This window comes from Crassostrea angulata, chromosome 5, assembly GCF_025612915.1.
Source record: "Crassostrea angulata isolate pt1a10 chromosome 5, ASM2561291v2, whole genome shotgun sequence".
NCBI classification, from domain to species: domain Eukaryota; kingdom Metazoa; phylum Mollusca; class Bivalvia; order Ostreida; family Ostreidae; genus Magallana; species Magallana angulata.
Window position 1 is genome coordinate 13158059 of NC_069115.1, and position 20728 is coordinate 13178786.

A 20728-nucleotide genomic window follows, 5' to 3' on the forward strand; every position below is an offset into this window, starting at 1 on the left:
TGCAATTTGATAGGGGGAAAGAAAGTAAATGTAAATATTGACTCATGTAGCTAGAGCAATGACATCTTTGACGTAGTTAAAAATAACCTCAGTGATAATTTGAAACAGTGAAATGACGGGGTTGCCTGTAGAAAAAGTGTCGTAATCCTCAAACCCAGCCTATTCTTTATGAGAAAAATAAAGTCATCGTCGAATAGTAAACATTTTTTTTAACAGGTCTTTTTTTCCCGAGTAAGATAAAAATTTTAAACAATGCTTTGGTTAATTGTAAATCTTAATCCAATGATAATTGTTAAGTATCAGAAAATCTTTTGATGAGAAAAAACTGATAGTGTACAAGGGGTTCTGTAACTTATTGCAGGGGCAAGGTCACACTTGTTCTTTTTTAATTTCAATTTAATATATTATAAGCTATAAGTGTGACAGAGCTTACAATTTCTGTTGTGTTAACAAGGCAGTGTTTTTCCAAACATAGAGTGTTAAAAAACATGCATAATTTATAATTTAAAGAAAATAAAAATGGAACAACACAAGAAACTGTGAAACCATGGACATATTTAACACGCACATATATATAACCCTAAAACAATTAGGCTTTATCAGTAAATATTTACATTCCGCATATATTTTGCAAGTACATGTAAGTGTGTAAAAGCAACTGCAGATATAACACTATAGACAGGGTACTCAAAGTTAAATTATGCATTTTATTATGGCGCACAAACGTTTGACGTTGTGCAACTTCACACGCCAAAATCAAGGTTCACGCTAAAATGATGTCTGTTACAGTGTCTCATCAATTTTTACTTACCTATAGGACAATACAGTAGTTTTGAGGCATAAATCACAATTGCAGACAAGACGTAACGTAAAATTTCAATGTTAATATAAGCATTAAATCGTTATTTTTTATAGATAGAGTCTATGTACAAACTTTTCATAACGTGCTAACGCACTTTACTCAGTTTGTGCACACACCGTTGCAGTAATGCGACTATATCTTTGTGAGAAAAATTAATCAATCCATGTCCACGGTTTGTTTGATGCACGTTGTATCATGTTGGTGGGACTTTTGTCGCATTATTCCGATGAGGAGCACACGGCTCGGTTTCCTTGGGCGTTAGACCATGCCCAGTAACCAAAAGGTCGCTGGTTCAAACCTCGCTTTGATCACTTCAAGTTGTATGCTGTGGAATTAAACATGGCACTTTAGTATACATTCCGCATATATTTTGCAAGTACATGTAAGTGTGTAAAAGCAACTGCAGATATAACACCATAACACAGACAGGGTACTCAAAGTTAAATTATGCGTTTTATTATGGTGCACAAACGTTTGACGTTGTGCAACTTCACACGCCAAAATCAAGGTTCACGCTAAAATTATGTCTGTTACAGTGTCTCATCAATTTGTACTTACCTATAGGACAATACAGTAGTTTTGAGGCAAAAATCACAATTGCAGACAAGACGTAACGTAAAATTTCAATGTTAATATAAGCATTAAATCGTTATTTTTTATAGATAGAGTCTATGTACAAACTTTTCATAACGTGCTAACGCACTTTACTCCATTTGTGCACACACCGTTGCAGTAATGCGACTATATCTTTGTGAGAAAAATTAAGCAATTAATGTCCACGGTTTGTTTGATGCACGTTGTATCATGTTGGTGGAACTTTTGTCGCATTATTCCGATGAGGAGCACACGGCTCGGTTGCCTTGGGCGTTAGACCATGCCCAGTAACCAAAAGGTCGCTGGTTCAAACCTCGCTGTAATCACTTCAAGTTGTATGCTGTGGAATTAAACATGGCACTTTATCTACATTTTCTGTTGAAATCGGATATGTGCTTGTAATTAATTAGCCTCGATGGAATGGTGTTCCATTCAAGGGAAGTATATGAGTCTCATTCGCATAGCACTATAGAAACCGGCGATAAGCATCCGCCTTATGCGCCAAGTGGAACGGAGAAGGATTTGTTGGTTTTAAATTCTGATAAAAAAAATTTAACTGTGTTCCCAAATACTTTTTCGGTTAATGTGTTGCATAAAAAGATAATAGAAAGTATCTATATCTTCATAGGTTATCATATGAAGTGCATATTACACATGATGCACACAAATCAAACAACTTCTCTACTCTGCGATAAATATTTCTACGTAATGCTTATTAAAAAGCAAGCACATTAAAAGGCAGAGAATGAGAGAGAGAGAGAGAGAGAGAGAGAGAGAGAGAGAGCCCTCAATCAAACATAACGTTAACCATTCTCCCTTTTTACGTATAGTTTTCATTCCAAAATATAATTTTCCTTCCAGTTCAAAATAATAATAATTAAAATAGGCGCATATATTTGGACGTGATTTATTGCAATTTGTTAGTAACTTATATAAGTTTTTCAGGATATGTTAATAGCAAAATTTACAGATCAAACAAATCAGGCAAACATTGTAAATACTATCCTTATCTTACACTATAAATATGTTCTTCCTCTATGATACGGAAGACACTTCAATTTGTTATGTTTAATGGAAAATGCTTTCAAAACATTCCACACAAAAAAGCAAGCATTGTTAATAACAACAGTTTTAGAAACAAATTAATCAAACAAGTAATTGTTTTGATGATAAAATATATTTAAATGATAACTTACTTTTTCAAAAACAAATTTGAAAAAAAATATCAAATAATTACAGGTAAATACTCAAAGTCAACCATGTCACAAAGTTCGATGACAACGTATAATACTGACCGCTTAAGCATAGAGATCAGGTAAATGAACATGCTTTTGTTACTTTTACATGTTTATGTCTTCCGATTTGAAAAAATTTAATCCTCCAGAATACAAATTACAAAATTATTGTTATTACATGTATAACCTTAGTATATTTACTATTTACATAAAAGGCGATATTAAAAAAGTTATTTACAAAGATGAATAAAATTAACTAATATCGCAAAAATCATTTATTTACAAATTGTTCTTGAAGTACAAAAAAATATCCTAAACGAAATTGAAATTGAATGTCAAGAAAACGTTTCTTAAGTGAAAATATCAAGTGTTTATTTCTCGTTCAATTTGGCGTTGCAGGCGGTTTTGTTTGTTTGGGGGGTTTTTGTGTTTCTATGTACACTAAACCAGATGCACATAATAATATAATCTGCTATGTTCAATTGTTTTGCCAAAACTGTCGCGTATAATAAATTATAGTTAAATTTTTTGATTTTTATTTACTTTATAGCTATAGCGATTTATCGTTTAAGTCGATGATCGCCGTGATAGTCGAGTACTCTTTGACAACTCTAACTATATTGTTAATAAATGTACTAAAATAACAGAAGATAGTCAATAATTATTTGTTACCAGTAAATATTAGTTTGAACAATTCAAAATCCAAGCTTGTTATAAAACAATTATGGTGTTTTAATTAAGTTAAACAATAAAATGTTTTCTTTGGTGATTAGTCCGGGATATAAAGGTGGCGACATTGCAGGAAAAATACACAACCCGCGTTAGCGTGTTAAATGCATGTGGTTTTTTCCGCAATGATCGCTACCTTAATAGCCTTAATGAATCATCAAAGGAAGCAATTTATATTTATTGATTATATTTACATCTTTCTTTTAACAACGCAATAAATTGATTGTAAAAAGTAACTAAAATTCACTGAATAATTGTTTTAAAATGTACATCAGTACGTTAGCTAGAAGAAACAGCGAAATCTTCTCCTTTGGGAATCTAAGTCTAGGAATCATCATCATGGTTATTTCGTGCAGTCCGTGATTTTTCTTATGTCGCTGTAGGTTTCGACCAATCGATAGACGATCCGTGTATATTTAAGTCCTGTCAGTTTTAGTCGCTGCATATTTGAACCAATAGATTTCAGTCTGGCTGTTTCTATAGAGCTATAAATTAACTATAAGTTTCCGTCAGAAAAAGAGGGAATCTATCAATACTTATATTGTTTTGATAAATTCCGATATTTTAAGAATTTCATTCATTAACCAATCTAAATATTTTTTTAATAAACAAGACAACAAACATAAGCATATATAAAATTAAAGTAACATTTGATTGTATCATTTTCTTTAAGAAAATGTGACTGGAGCTCCTCTGAAAATTCTTTGTTTTTATCAAAATAATAACTTTCTTCCAGTTTCGAAATGTGTACCTTTTATACCAAAAGAATGATGGAAATTTCATGTCATTAATACCGCTGGCATGTTTAAGGCTCCAATTTGATTTCAAAGTGATATTTAAAAAGTCACTTGACTGCGCCGTACAATATGAAGTAATGATTAGTTCTGCTACCACAATCTGCTTTCAATTTGTAAGTTTGAAGGAAATATTTCAAAACGCTAAAAGCGATGAGTTATTTTTCCTGTTTCAGTGATATAAACGGGTTTTTTTTATATTCACATACTAAATGCAGTCATTAAGTTTTGAGAAACTGATTGCATACTCAAAATTAATATTCAACAGCTTTATTGTCAGCATGACATTCAATAATATGACTTGGAAACGCACACAGTTTACCGCAGGTGAAGGGTGAAACATTTTTTTGAATTGCGTAAAACTTGGAGAGAGAAAATATAGCATGACTGGGAGACCCCAGTTTTATGTCAATTGATTTAGTAGCAAATATTTGACTTATTTGACGACTCAATGAACAATTTTCAAATATCATAGCTAAATATATAACTGTAAATTTAACGAACCGGTTTTTTTTATTAATTCTATTTAGATCGATGAAACTATATATTTGCAGAAGTTTTGCTACAAAATCAATTATTTGAGAGTTAAAAAATATTCATTTCTAACCCGATTTTCCTAAGGGTCGACCGGTTTTTTGTTTTTGTTTTTTTATCAATACTTTCTTTTCACTTATTTACACTTTTGACAAAATGAATTTCAATTAAATGAAACAATGATAAAAATTGCCAAATATTGTAAATTATAAAAATATTATATATTAACTTGATTCTTTTTTTTATTCAAGCCTCCAAATAAGGATGGCTGTTTTATATATTTCAGGATTTACCTAGATGAACAATAATGGATTAGCGTTCTGATAGCTGTATGCATGCATGTAACATCTAAGCTGTTGTTTCACTTCTGCATTAGATTAATAAAGAAATTAACATCGATTACATGTAATTTACAAGGTGACTTTGAAAATTATATTTTCAGTGATTTATCCATCTCTCCTATGGGCATATACATGCAACGATATATATTTGCTTATAAAAATAGTTTTTAAAGAAATAAAAAGATATTCAAACTTATTTTGTTTATTTTCTAAAGACCATGATAGCAAAGTTTAAGGAAGGAAAGAAGGCTCAAATACGTTTTCTTTTAGATTCAAGCAAGGTAATCATATGTACAATATTGGAAAAGTCAACTGTCATCAATCACAAAATTAATTCAACTCAAAAACATTAAGGACAAGATCAATGTTATAAATTCGCACTCCATGAAAATATAAAATTGCTGAAAGTGATACGTACTACTCGAAGTGTTATCTAGTATCTTAAGGGAGCTAGGTGGTCAACAAAATTAACCATACGATCAACCTTGTATTCATAAAATATTTGGTTACTCTATTGACTATTATTTAGCAAAGAAAATAATCCATAAATTGTAACTCTAAAATTCAATTTTTCTGATTTTATTATTTACAATGCTTTAGGAATACATTTCTAATGATCAAATAAAATTTGATAGTCAGTCGTACAGTTGAAATCGAGATATAGCGCTCACAACTCTGTGTCATGTAAACAAGGCTCGTGCCCTGTTGTTGTTTACATAAATTCAATATACATATGCATGTTTTTAAAATTTATTTTAGGTCTAAAACTGGAATTTTTACTTCAACATACAAAATGTAAACAAAAGCTTTGTTTACATAACAAAAATTGTAAGCTCTTCAACTTATAACTCAACGAACGACTCTTAAATTTTAGTTGTCTATTAAAATGCATTTCTAAAGCACTGTAAACATTAAAATCGTCAAAATAATGTTTGACCAAAATCGTGACCATGCCCCTTAAAGCCTTCTTTAATCACGGGTGCAAGAACAGCATACATTTTCATAAAATATCAGGCAAAACAATGAATATTTCAAGAAGATATAAAAAAAATAATAAGAAAATATTCTTTGAGTATTATGAGCTGATAATGTCGGTCAGGGTGTGTTCAAATACAATTAAGTCCGAAAGGCTTAATGATTGATATGATCACGGCCCGACCGAAATTATCAGTTCATAATTTTCAAAACGTTGTTCCTAATTACATTTTTATATGCATAATTTTTCCTAGCTCTCTGATGGCTGATATTAAACAATCTAGACAAAATCAAACGTTATTATATTTACCTGCACGGGACCTGGGAGGTCTATATAACATTTGATTTTCTCTACATTAGACCATATAAGATTGTTCAATGAAATATTGCGTTTCTCATTTTGTTTGACTATGGCTTCAAACTAAAATCTTCGCTTAAAAACACTCATTTTGACATGTCCGTATCAATTCGTCACTAAATCATATATTAAAACAGCTTTTGCTTGGCTTTGTTTGGATCAATACGATATCAATACGATGGTTTAGCTACCCTAAAAGTACAATATTCAGATTGTCTTCGGCTCGGTGAATATTGTACTTCTCGGGTAGCTAAATCACAGTATTGACCTAAAAAAAATCCAACAATAATTGTATAATATTATATACTATAGAGCAATTTACGATTAAATGTTATGATATTGACCAATTTATGTGATTGTTCTTATTTTGATTTTGCAAACATTGTTTGCACCGCAACAATATGTAACTTGAATCTTTTTAACTGTAAAATACAAATTCAACTTGTAAATATTAATATTTTTATGCCATAAATCACTGGCGCGGATGAAATTCAAATATATCATTTAGAATGTTTGCTAAACCACCCAAAGTGAGTAATATATACAATAAAACAACACAAAAATGCATGAATAAATTGATAATTTACATTTTCAATTTGGAGAAAAGAAGCCAAAACTACTGTTCAACGAATTCATTTTCCGGTGATTCAATCAATACCGTTACAAGTGATATTCTAGCTTCAAGAAACCTTAACATTGCTCCGGTTTTGTTTTCTTTTTTCGCAAATCAGTAAACCCTTTCTTAAAAAACTTATGGATTTAAATTTCTAAATAATTATAAATAGTGTTTGGTAAGTCTTTGAAACTGATTACCTGCATATGACGTCTGTGTCCTAAACCCAGTTGCTGTAAGGTTTTCGTTGACAACATCTGCTTTATAAAGCATTGAAATGGTCAATATAAACTTATAACTGCGATTTCATGATTTCATTTCTGAAATGTATATCTATTTTTTAAAATAACTTATCATTAGGGTAGCTCAAAGGCTTACTGTGTTTGAGACAGTCTAATTTCTTTATATAAAAAAATGCTTCTAGATCTGCATGGTTTCAATATTTTCACGACTCAAACAAAGTTATGCTGATCAAATCAAGCCAAACTAGCTAGTAAACCCTTTCTTTCAAAACTTATGTAATGTTTTAATTTCTAAATAATTATAAATAGCGTTGCGTAAATCTTTGAGATGGTTACCTGTATGTGGCGTTTGTGTCCTAAACTCAGTTGTTGTAAGGTTTTCGTTTACAAGATCTGCATTATATCATTGAAATGGTTATAAATTTATAGCTGAGATTACATGGATTTCATTTCTGAAATTCATCTTTATTTCTTTAAATAATTCTTCATTAAGGTAGCTCGCAGGCTTACTGAATTTGAGACAGACTAAAAATTGACTTTCTTGAGGGAATAAATCTTCATATTTTCCGAACATTTATGCATTATTGTTAGAGGCTGTTTCGAACAACTTAATTGTAAACAACGTTTGCAATAACGTCTAGTTTTTGAAGGTTTACTTGCCAGTCGTATCGACTAGAAAGTGCAGGAAAAGTTCTCTATGACATAATACAAAACAACATGTTATAAAAAATGTTTTTAAAAAACCCCCAAAATATGCAATTTTCATCGGTACGGGCATATAAAATACATTGATTAAAAATAAATTCCATTAGTAGTCAAATCCAACACTGTTAAATACAAACAAATGATGACCACGATGCACTATTGCAATAAAATTGAAATAAAACCACTATTGAAATAAATTATATCAACAGTGGTTGGGGATGTATTTCATTAGAAGAATCACTGTGCAACCACTATTGAAATACAACCACTCTTGAACTAATTATTTCAATTTTAGTTCGCGATGTGTTTCATTGTAAAAATAACTTTACAGACAGTACCTAAATTGTGTATTTGAAATTGTTCGTTAGATAAAGTGTTTCTTGCATTTGAAAATATTTGCAAACATGTTTTACAATTTTTTCTTTCCAAATGAGTTGCAATAGTCATTACAGAGTAATATTTATAAAAAAAAATTCTTTCCCAACTATGATTGAATATATTTTTTAATAGTTGTTATACTTCAATAACGTCTGTAAAGTAATTCTTATTATAATGAAATACATCCGAAACCACTATTGAAATAATTAGTACAATAATGGTTGTATTTCAATAGTGGTTGCACTTACGTGATTCTTCTAATGATAAACATTCCCAAACACTATTGAAATAATTTATTTCAATATTGGTTACAGCAATGCACTTGTCTATGAGACGTCATACTGTAAATTCCAACGCATATCGTGGGTAGAGTGAGACGTTTTAATAGTTTTTGAATAAAAACTTATATTTCATAGATAAACAGAGCATGATATATTTACATAACTTATATACCAGTTAATCCTATTCATTATGCTTATCAAAATTCAGCATGTAAATATTTGTATAAAATACTTTAAAGCTTTTTTAAAATAAAATATTTTTTCTGCTTAAGTGTTAACACGTCGAACATTCTACGTCGCATTACATTCATTTGTAAAGACATCAAAAATTGCGAGCTACCTTATCTTTTTCAATTATTATCACTTATTAAGTACAGCATAGCAATATTATTCCAGTTAAAACAGTGTTTGATAGATATTGACCTGCTTTCTGCGTTGTTATGATGATAGTACTAGTCTTCTTTGGAAAGATTCGGTTGATGAATTCTGTATATTAGAAAACGACATTAAGAGGCATTCACAATTTTTATAAATAAAAAAGTTTTTTTTTTAAAGATTCCTTATTGGTACACATTAACGGATATTATTCAAAGAGATTTTCCGATTACACTTCAGGTCAAGATCTAGTAAATGAAAGGTGCCTACAGGTTTATGATATTCAAGATATAAATCCTTTTAATTATGCCTCATAACAATACATGTATCTTTGTTTCATAGGGTGTACCGGGGCTTAAATATTTGGTAAACACAATAAAAAATCATGCAACCATTTTCTATGAAATGTGAAGGATCAAAGTAACAAATATTGGATTTTTGTCAATTTTAAACTAATGAAATATATCTAGAATGCCTACAGTCTCTCCAAAAACGACATTAAACAACCTCTTTACCTCCTCTTTAATATGATGTCAAATTGAATATAGATACCGTGATTATTTTACCCGTGATTAAATATAGAATGACAAATTATTGTTTCATTTTCTACATAATTCCTTTAAAACCGTAAATTACGGGAAAAGATTCATTAAATCAATAATATAACGTCCTAGTAGTTCTAGCACCAAAAGACAGTCTGGAATCATTTACTAGATCTTGACCTTAATACGAAATTGGAGTTCATGTTAAAGTAATTATTATAACAGGAACAGCAGACATTCGAGACATTCGAGACATTTTCTATGTGAGTCCTCTTAGCTTTTTTAATCTTTGATCCACTAATTTTCTGGATTTTAAGGTAAAAGTGTATATGGGTCATGATATCAACAAAACAAGATTGGACAATAATTAAGATGTACTGTAGTTCAAAAGTGCCAAATTAGGAAAGGGTTGAAGTTTGCTTAGGGTAGTTTTGTCTCAGAATTAATTATAGCCAATACCCATGAACATTTCTAGAATGAAACTATCTGCCAGACAGTGATTTCACATAAAGGGTATTCAACCTAGAAAATCCATTCAGAAACATTTTGACGTCTGTTCAAACGTCTTTTGATTGGACTTTGACATATCAAAGTTCATACAAGCAAACTTGATAGACACAGTGCTCCGGAAAATGAGTTTAAGGATATAAACATTAAACCCTGATCTACAAAATTGGTTAGACGTCACTTAAACATCCTCTACTAATCTATATTCTATGGCTGAAGTATGATCTTTACCTAACTCACGGTACGGTGACAATGTGATTCTCCATCTGATTTTAAATCGAATTGCTCAGTTAATCGATTAGAGTCGATTGTTTAAGTGATCACGCGATACGGTTTTACGATCTATTTTCAATTAATAAAACAATATCAATTTTTAGTGTACCAAAAAAGTTATTGTGACGTATTGGATCTCACCAGAAAGTCTATTGAAAATCGGACGAACATCAAACTTTTAATCAATGCTTTCGACTTTCGACTGTGGTGGTACGATTTTAGTCGAAAGCGAATTCGATAAAAATTCGGATGCAAAATTCCATTGGGTGACCGGATTTTAAAGAGGAAATTATAAAGACGCCAAAAACGGGTTTAAACTACATACTTGTTTAACATTGACCTTGGTCAAGAAAATCAGTTAAATTTCAAAGCACAATTTCAATGTTTTGTCAAACGTTGCAATATTTGATCTTATTCATTTATGTTATATAGTTTTTCTTCATTCTATAATTTTTCATTTATATTCTAAAACTTTCATTTGTATTCTATATTTTCTCTGTAATTTTGTTTATCTATATGGTCTAATTTTCATTGTATTTTATACATTTCATTGGTATTGTTTTATTCAACATTTATATTAGATAATTTTCATTTGTATTCATTGAATTTTATAGTTGTATTATAAAATTTCCACTTGTATTTTATTTGTATTCTAAAGTTTTTATTTGTGTTGTTTTTCAGAGTTTGTTAATACTGATATTTTACAAAAAAGCTCATTTGTTAAATCTTATTCGTACATGTACAAGTATTTGAAATGGGAAATGCGCAATGTGTTTTTGAAGATTGACAAGATGTCATCGGTATTAGTTATTTTACAATGAAATTGTTAGCGTTAACTTTATTAACTAAGTAGTTTTAGAAATCATGAAAGACCAATCTGTATGATGCACATAATTTGCGCACATATTTTCACGGGGTAATAATCTTATTTCTTTGATTAAACTTGACCCAGTTTGACCAGGTGGAGAAAGGTATTGTCATTAACAGTATCTTAACTGCAGAGAGATGTTGTAACTATGAATTTGATCTAAAAATGTCCTATGAATATGAAGTTTAGACACACTTTGGTCACATGGGATAAGTGCTTTAAACAAAGGAAATAAGACGGACAGACAGACGGACGGATCTACAATATGAGATTAATCAATGCAGGCAAATAAATTATATAACCCAAATACGTGTACTAACCTATGGATATTACAAATGCGATAAGATTTTTACTTACTATGTTTAAAATTTGAACAGCCGGAAGTAAAACTACATTTTGAAGGAGAACACGCGCAAGTTTGTTGGCAATCGACTCCATAGTATGGGAACGTACACTGTGTATCACAATATCTTCCAATATATCCTATCAGACATTCAGTACCTTTAATAATTACATGTATATAATAATAAATATTATTTAATTTTTCTGTACATATTTTATATTCCTTCCGTGTTTTTTAAAACATCAGAAAACGACCCAACAAAGTATTTTTTTATTTAGATGTTAGTGTCCCCGAAAAGAATAACTAATTCTATGAATTTGGCAGAGTACATTTTTTCCCCTCTAAATGACAAGCAGTACATGTGCATGTATTTGAAAATATCAAGCCAGTTACATATGCATGTATAATTTTTTTTATCAATCTTTAATTATTACCAGTAAAATAAATTCATATCCCATACATACTGAAAAAATAATACAAATTGAAATTTCATTACAACACGCATCTGTTAATTGAAATGCGAGTGATTGTTACCCGGGGTTGGACATCCAGTTTGAAAGTGACACAAGTCAGGTTTGCATTCACATTTCCCCTTGCACTGATTCCCAAAGGAAGGATACGGACAAGTCTCGTAACAACGGTATCCAGTGTATCCAGGAACACACTGTTGTTTAAAAATATGACTGAAATAATATTTTCAAGTAGAGAGTAAAGGTATATATCATTTTAAATAGATTTTGATACTTTTTTTGTAAAATAAGTGGATAGAAGATTAATAGAATCATTCATTGTTACGAGTGTGAGATTGTGAAATTCCACCTTGGGGCCAAGATTCACGGTCTAGGACGAGGCTTTGTTCACTATCCCACACGAGTATATAATGAATGATCATTTTTCTCGCATTATTTTACATTAAAAAAACTATGTCTGACAACTTTCTGTTATAGCGTTCAAAAGATTACTTTCGGTTTATCCCTCCGCGTGCTTCAAATAGTGCAAGTCAAACTGAGAGCACACGACAGTTTTATTAATAAAAATAGGATAAATTGTAATTAACTAAGCAAAACAATTACTTAATGAATAATCTCAATCAATCATTTTGCATTTCCTTCCAGCAGACAACGTTTGTTTACGTTTTAAAGCGGCGTTGTAATACACAGTGTAAGACAGAAAAACTCACACTGCTGTCTCACACTGGACAAGCCGATCTCACACCGGTGATAATGCGAGAAAAATAAATATATATATTCAATAGGCTTACAATTTTGTCAGGGATTGCAACACAAGGATAAAAGCTGACATGAAGTTTCAAATGCACATTATTCTTTTATCTGAGACATGTCAATATTACATGTAGATATCGATTTGTTATGTTACACGTGTTGCTATTCACTCAATCGCAACTTCTCGGGCCTTTCCGGCAAGCTCGGAAAAACACCTCGAATGTATTAACATCACCGGATGTTAGAATTTTATACAAAATGGAGTCGCATCCCATCAAAATAAATATCGGCTAGACAGCCTTGTATGTCGTTTCTGTGGTATATTTTAGGGTATATCATTGACTTTAATGAAGTCTAACTCACATTTCAACAGATCTTAAAATGTGAATTTATATCAAGTTTTATAAAAAAGGGTTGTCATGGAAGCCTATATGTAATACTGTGGAATCATTAAACTTCGTGGGGGCCAATTTTCGTGGATTGCTAAAATTTTACAGGTTCGAGGGGACGTAATTTCATGTCTTTTCGTATACATACAAAAGGATTATGACTTTATAGCCTTAATTTAATAGTTCGTGGGGGTTTATATTCGTGGATGAGAGGTAGCCACGAATTCCACGAAAATTGATCTACCACGAAATCTAATGATTCCACAGTACATTCGAGGTGTTTTTCCGAGCTTGCCGGAAAGGCCCGAGAAGTTGCGATTGGCTATTCACTGCATTCAGGTATTTCTTTCATAGGAGGGAAAGATATATATGTTAACACGCGGATCAAAAAACAAACAAACAAAACAAAACAAATAAGTTACAACAAGCGCAGTTGACGGAACTTTCCAAAAAGATTAAAACTTCAGGGTTACATATTTCAAACGTCGCTAATACAGAGCGGTTGGTTGTTCTCTATCTCTGTTGCATGTTAATTGTCCCACATACGCGAAACATAAATATTCTGATTATTTCCTGGAAAAAAAATAAACCTAATAATGACGTGTGGAAATATTTTAAATAACAAAGTGGTACAAAACAATATATTTCGGAAGTAACTTATTAGGGTTTAAAACCGCAAATCCCCGGTTTACTATGTTTGATGTAGTGTTATGGTCTATAATATGATTAAACCGTAATGCTCTCTGTGCGAAGTGCACGCGTATTCCTCGTAAGCTCGAAGCTAATAAGACAACGTACCGCTTATGTTCGGATATTATGATAACCCCTGCTTACATTTTTTCTTTATTAATGTTAAGGGGGTTTCTAATTCTTTTCATTTAAGCCCCTTTCACAATTGGCGCACGAGCAGAAGCGACCAAATATTTGTGCGACCTAAAATATTAGATATGAATCGTCAATTGTTGCCGAAATAATCGCATATGAAAAAAGTATTCCTACGAATTTCGCACGATCGAAGCGAGCGTTGTGCGATGTAAATTCATTGAATCTTGCAGTATATCTTGCGTCTGTATACGACTGTTGTACAATGAAAGCAACTGTTGAAAGATAATACGATCGGAACGCGCGAGAGACTAGGTGATCGGACGATTAAAGGTGCGCCAATGTGATTGGACGTGCGATTCTGCGTTCCATGGTACGAATGATCGTGCGAGTCAGAGGGGGTATATACACCGCCCATATTCAGTTGAAAGCGAGAAGAGATGCCGCCCAAGAAGATACAGATATGCAGCAGCATTTATTATTATACCTCAATATGATTATTCTATTATATCTGATTGGTCTAGAAATCTTCTGACAGGGCGATGTCATAGGAATGAAAAAGCCGATATGAGCATACGATGTAGACAAATATTGTCCTTTCTGATATATTTCATTTTATCAAATAAAATATTTTTATTTGATAAAATGAAATACTAGTATATTAGAAAGGACAATATGATTAAATCAAACATATTTAATCATTATGATTCTCTTAATATATCTCAAAACCAACTTAACTATCTATGATTTATGAAAGAAAAGTGAGACAGTTTACATGGGAAATCAAACAATCACGACGTTAATGCTACGACTGTTGAAAAGTCAAACATTATTAGAAATCAACGTATTTTGTGTAATCATATGTAACAGTTGCTAGGTATAATAAAACGTTTATTGCATTAATGTTCAGGGAATATGAAGATTTATATCCCCCCCCAAAAAAAAAACCCGTCGGGAAATATGATTTTTCTTGCGGAAATAAATCTTCATACTTGTATTTCCCTCACCACCATGCAACAAATGTATATTGTAAATTTTGTTTTGAAACAGAGATACTTATACAGGGTATATATACTGGTGGCAAAGCATGGCATATTGAGTCGTGCAATGATACTAAAACGTTGCAAGATTACATGAGACACGTTGAGCAACAGTCTCACGGTCGCAAAACAGACGCATAAACACTACCGATTTATCTTACAATCTTTATAAATCGTGTATCACTCTTGCGAGAACACAAAACGTTGTAAAATGTTTGTGCGTTGCACTTCGATAATTTGGATCGCGTTCGGTCGCGTCTGAATGGTGTGCATGTCCACTATTCAGAAGAGACTTGATGCGACCAGTAAAACGTATGCAACGAATGCGAGAGCTCGTGCAACGTAAGCAAGGGCTCGTGCAACGTATGCGAGAGCTCGTGCGAAGCTCAACAATTTCGATCGCAAAGTGGTGTAAAGTGGTCGTGCGCCAAATTGTGAAAGGGGCTTAAAGATACAGTTCATGTACTTTTTAAAAAACTCCATGCGATGTTATTGCCTCTATCAGAAAGCAACCGACCTTAATTATCTATAGCGGTTAACAATGACTATACTCAGTACGACTAGAAGAACAATCCAAAATTGAATGGGGATTATACACACTTTGAATTTTTGTCTTCATGTCAGCCTTAATTACAATGCCTTCGATTGCCGTGATATATTGTGATAGTTCTAATTAAGTTACCGGTAACTTATTTCTGAATATTACTTAAACTTTTGATCAGAAACTGTAAAAACATTTGAAGTGTCAATTATTGGTCGAGGTAATTCGGAAAAAAAAAACATTTTGACAAATTTGACTTTAAGTATATATAGATGTTTTACCGTACTTACTCATAAGACCCTGAACCATAAGCCGCAGCAACTTTTATCAATCCAAAGACAAAACCACCTGTAAAAAAACCTTGAGTTATCATTGCTATCTTATCCTAATAGACCTTTCTAGGAAAAAAGTTTTGCCTCTAGTAATTCAATTTTAGTCCACATTTTCCTTTTTAAATCGCAATTTGTTTCCGTATGTAATTAATTAAAATATATACATATGTAAGTACAAGTATCACTTAGTTTAATGACAGGTGAAATAACACCAGCGAAAGCTGTTTCATCCATTTTCCCAAATGATCTTTCAGAGATATAAACAATCATATGAGAAATTAAGGCCCTTTCACACCAAGTCGCGTTCCCACAGAGTGAACACGGCTTTGTAAAATTCCTGAAATCACCGTAGGATCGCAAGAAAATTTCAGAAAAATTGAATAATTTTATTTAAATTTTTACAAGTGAAAATGTCAAGGCGTCCTGACGGCGACCGAGGCGTTTCTACCGAGCTCCCGCGGCGTGTAATTGCGTTTCCTCAGAGTTTCTCTTTAGCTATTGCATGACCTCTTGCTGAGTATCCGCGGAGCGCTCAAAGCGGGCAAAGAGTGTTTGCCTCGCGTTCACGGTGTACATGTGCTTTGCCCACTGACTGTGCGTGCAGAAGACGTTTTGTACTTATGGGACCGGTGAATCAATTTAAATTTGTACATTTTACGCTAAACAAACAATAATTTTTAACTTTATTACCAGTAAATTATACAAATTAGTGATTTAAACATTGTATTTGTTTGTTATAATGAAATAAGGTAATTGGAACATAATTTTAAAAATAAATTGTGACAAGACAAAAATTTCAGTAGACGGACCAAAAAACCCATTACAGTAATATGTCCCGAGGTATTTAATATGCTGCACATTTGGACGATTTTTAACAAAAATACACTTAACCTACGAAAGACAAATAGGGCCACATAAAAAATATTTTTGTTGCGTAGTAACGAGAAAAGATCTCGTTAAATTACGAGTTAATTATCTCATCACAACGAAAAAAAGATATCGTAATCTTTTAGTCCTAGTCAAAAAACAATATCATTAGTAACAGATAACTATATCTATTAGTTTCAGTCATAAATGTACGGGATTTACCCCGAATTGTGTTTTATATTTTTATACACAATCTATATTGAAATAATATAGCATTGAATGATTTATTTTTGACGTCGTAGTGTCAATAACTGCCGTCAGGTGAGCAGACAAATTGAACAAGCATTCTGGGAGTATTGCATAAGCAATACACGTCCCCTACGTACCGGTTTGTGGAAATTGTAAAAACAATGCCCTGTTAATGCAGAATATCGAGCCCGAACATTAAAAAATTGTAATATAAAAAATTAATTTTCTCGAAAATATGTCAATCAGACGCAACTAAAGTGTAAACTTGATCTGTAGTTTGACATTTTGAAGCTGTTTCAGCAAATTTCATATTATTCCTTAAACGCATAAAGAAAAAAAGTGTGGAAAACTGAAGTGGGACAGACAGACGGACAGACAGACAGACGGACGGATGGACGGACGAACGGACGGACTGACGGACGCAGAGGAAAGCTATAGTCCCCTCCGGTAAAAACCGGTAGGGGACTAATAACGCGCGTTAGCGTTATAATAATTTGTCTGTTCAACTGACAGTAGTTGTTGACACCACGACGTAAAAAATAATCCATTTATTGCTTATATTCACATTCCCTTACTGATGTAATCAATTATTTACTTAAATAAATCAATACAAATTGCAGATCACGGAGGGAGTAAATTAGTAACAGCAAGAACAGCTGTTTTATAAAACCAGTTTAAACTGGTTATCACATACTCATTATTAGACTGTTGTGTTGAGATCGATGAGCATAAAAATAAAATCCATGAAAAATAACTCTTGAAATTTTGCTTATAACAATAAAGTCAACTTTTTTGTTGAATAATTGTAAAACATGGTGTTTTGACAACATGTATGAAATATATTTTTAACTAATAACAAAGAAATCACTGTGTGGAAGCTACTTATGTAAATTACATGCATGTAAATTAATACGTAGTGGTTATAATTAGTTGTTGCATTTCGACGCATTCAAAAATCACAGAATTTAATGGAAAAACACAGTAGAATGTAAATATTTGTTTTTGTAAATTAACATTTTGGAGTCTGAAAACAAATTATCCTTCATACTATTTGAATTGGTCAATTATTTTATCAATGAATCGATCTGCTTTGTTCCTGTTTTGATTTTTTTTACTAATTTAATGTAAGTACATGTATATATATGTGTGCCCATTTTACATAAAGAGTACATGTAGAACAATGAAACGTAATTATGAGATAATTAGCTAGTACTAACGATTTCGAGTTCTTTTCTCATAATAACGAGATAATTAACTCGTAATAACGAGATAATTATCTCAAAATAACGAGATATGTTCTCTTAATAACGAGATCTTTTCTCGTAATAACGAGATAATTTGCTCGTATTAACGAGATCTTTTCTCGTAATAACGAGATCCTTTCTCGTAATAACGAGATAATTAACTCGTAATCATTATAACGATTTTTTTTCTTATAATAACGAGATCTTTTGTCGTAATAACGAGATAATCGTAATAACGATATTTTTTCTCATAATAAAGAAATAATTAACTCGTTATAACGAGATCTTTACTTGTAATTACGAGATAAAAATAGTTTCTTATGTGGTCGGTCCTATTCGTCTTTCGTACATACCTGTAAAAAGTGCAATAGAAATTGATGAAAGGAAATATTTCCAAGATAATTTCATTACATGTTTCCCCGTAAAATTCACCGGAACGAAAACAGATTTCCTAAGAAAATTTATGATAGGGAATGTTGACATCTTTCTCCATTTGGAAGTCACTCGGAATACCTCACATAATTTTATCATCAGGGTACCTTCATCTCTTTAGCAAGTAGACTTTTTTTTATTTTCAGCCGTGTAATGAAACCCGACAAGCTAGAGGGGGCGTTACAAAGGGGAAATCTTGAGATATTTTCATACTATTAAATGAAAATATGTAAACTTCCACTTACCAGCTAAATTGATAAAGCATTATATTAAAAAACATTGCAGCTTATTAAATTTCTAGCTAATTTTCATATCTTAAAAATTTGTTTCAGTGAATGTATCTTCTTTTGTACGATGAATACAAATCAATTATATCAATTTTTGAACTCGCCCAACCAAAATTATCACCTCATAAAAAAATCTCTAATATTAAGACATTCAGTATAATAAAACAAACAGTGCCTGTTTGGGAGGATAACAGTTGAAATTGACACCCCTCGAAAACCATTGTCAACCTCCGCTTCGCGTCGGTTGACAATAGTTTCCTCGGGGTGTCAATTTCAACTGTTACCCACCCAAACAGGCACTATTTATATAATGTCTATCTATTTTCTAAGTAAGTTCATGGTAAATATATACTCAGTATCTCAATCTGTACATTATATAAATAGTGCCTGTTTGGGAAGGTAACAGTTGAAATTGACACCCCGAGAAAACCATTGTCAACCGACGCGAAGCGGAGGTTGACAATGGTTTTCGAGGGGTGTCGATTTCAACTGTTATCCTCCCAAACAGGCACTATTTTTTTTGTTATACTGAATGTCTTAATTTTAAGAAAATTTTACTGCTTTTATATAGGAATAACGTGAATTCTACAGCGAACCGTACGCGCATAATTTTCGCGCATGTAACAATATTTAATGTTACCCGTTGCTAAGTGTGTTGCTAACGCTGAGGGTAATAGAACGGATTATGAACTGCGTCTTAAACAATCAGATTTCAGTTTTTAACATGAAAGTATAACAAAACGGATTATCAACTGCGTCTAAACCAATCAGATTTCAGTATTTGACATGAAAGTATAACAATTCGTAATGTTACCCGTTGCTAAGTGCGTTGCTAACGCTGAGGGTAATAGAACAGATTATGAACTGCGTCTAAACTAATCAGATTTCAGTATTTAACATGAAAGTATAACAATAAGATTTGACAAATGTTGAATGAATAAAATAAGCAAACTATGTTTCTTGAAGCGCGATTTTAGTTTTTACAGAAAAATGCTGTACAGAACGGGGTGACCCAGAACGCGGGTTGACTTTATAAAACAGCATGCCGAAAAGTGTAATTCGAGTTCATTATGGATTTGGCAGGTACCTTGGATCGGACATCTTTGGTTTAATACAAAATAGTTGAAAAATACAATGGGCCAATTTGAAAGCAATCTTTAAATTGGGCGTGTTGATTTTAGTCTGGCTGATTTGATAGAGCTATATTTAACTGTATAAGTTTCTGTAAGAAATAGAGGGAATAATACACTATAGATGTAAATGTAGTGTTTCCGCCTTATATATAGGGGTGAGTAGCGATGAGCATAAAATTAATGGAAATCGACAATAAACAAATTTATATGGCGGTAGTCGGGGATAAAAAGGTGAATAATGCGTATTTATAAATTTATATTAGCTTTGATATATTATTTAGAGCAAATATGTATGTACATTGTAGTACATGAAATTATTGATTTCAGACAGACAGATTTTACGATTGATATTTCTTTATTACCATTTTTAAACAAAATATCTTATAAATTCTGACATAGATGATTTTTTTTATACACATATACATTAAATTTATCTCTCTGATTTTCGTGATTATGAAATGTATAGTCTATATATATAAGTGTTAAATGCACTCGTGAACTACAGGAAAAGCATCATACGGTACATGCATGTAATTACAGAATAGTCTCTGTTTTTTTCATTATTACCCTTATTACAGGAAAATACATCATACATTATATGCATGTAATTACATAATAGT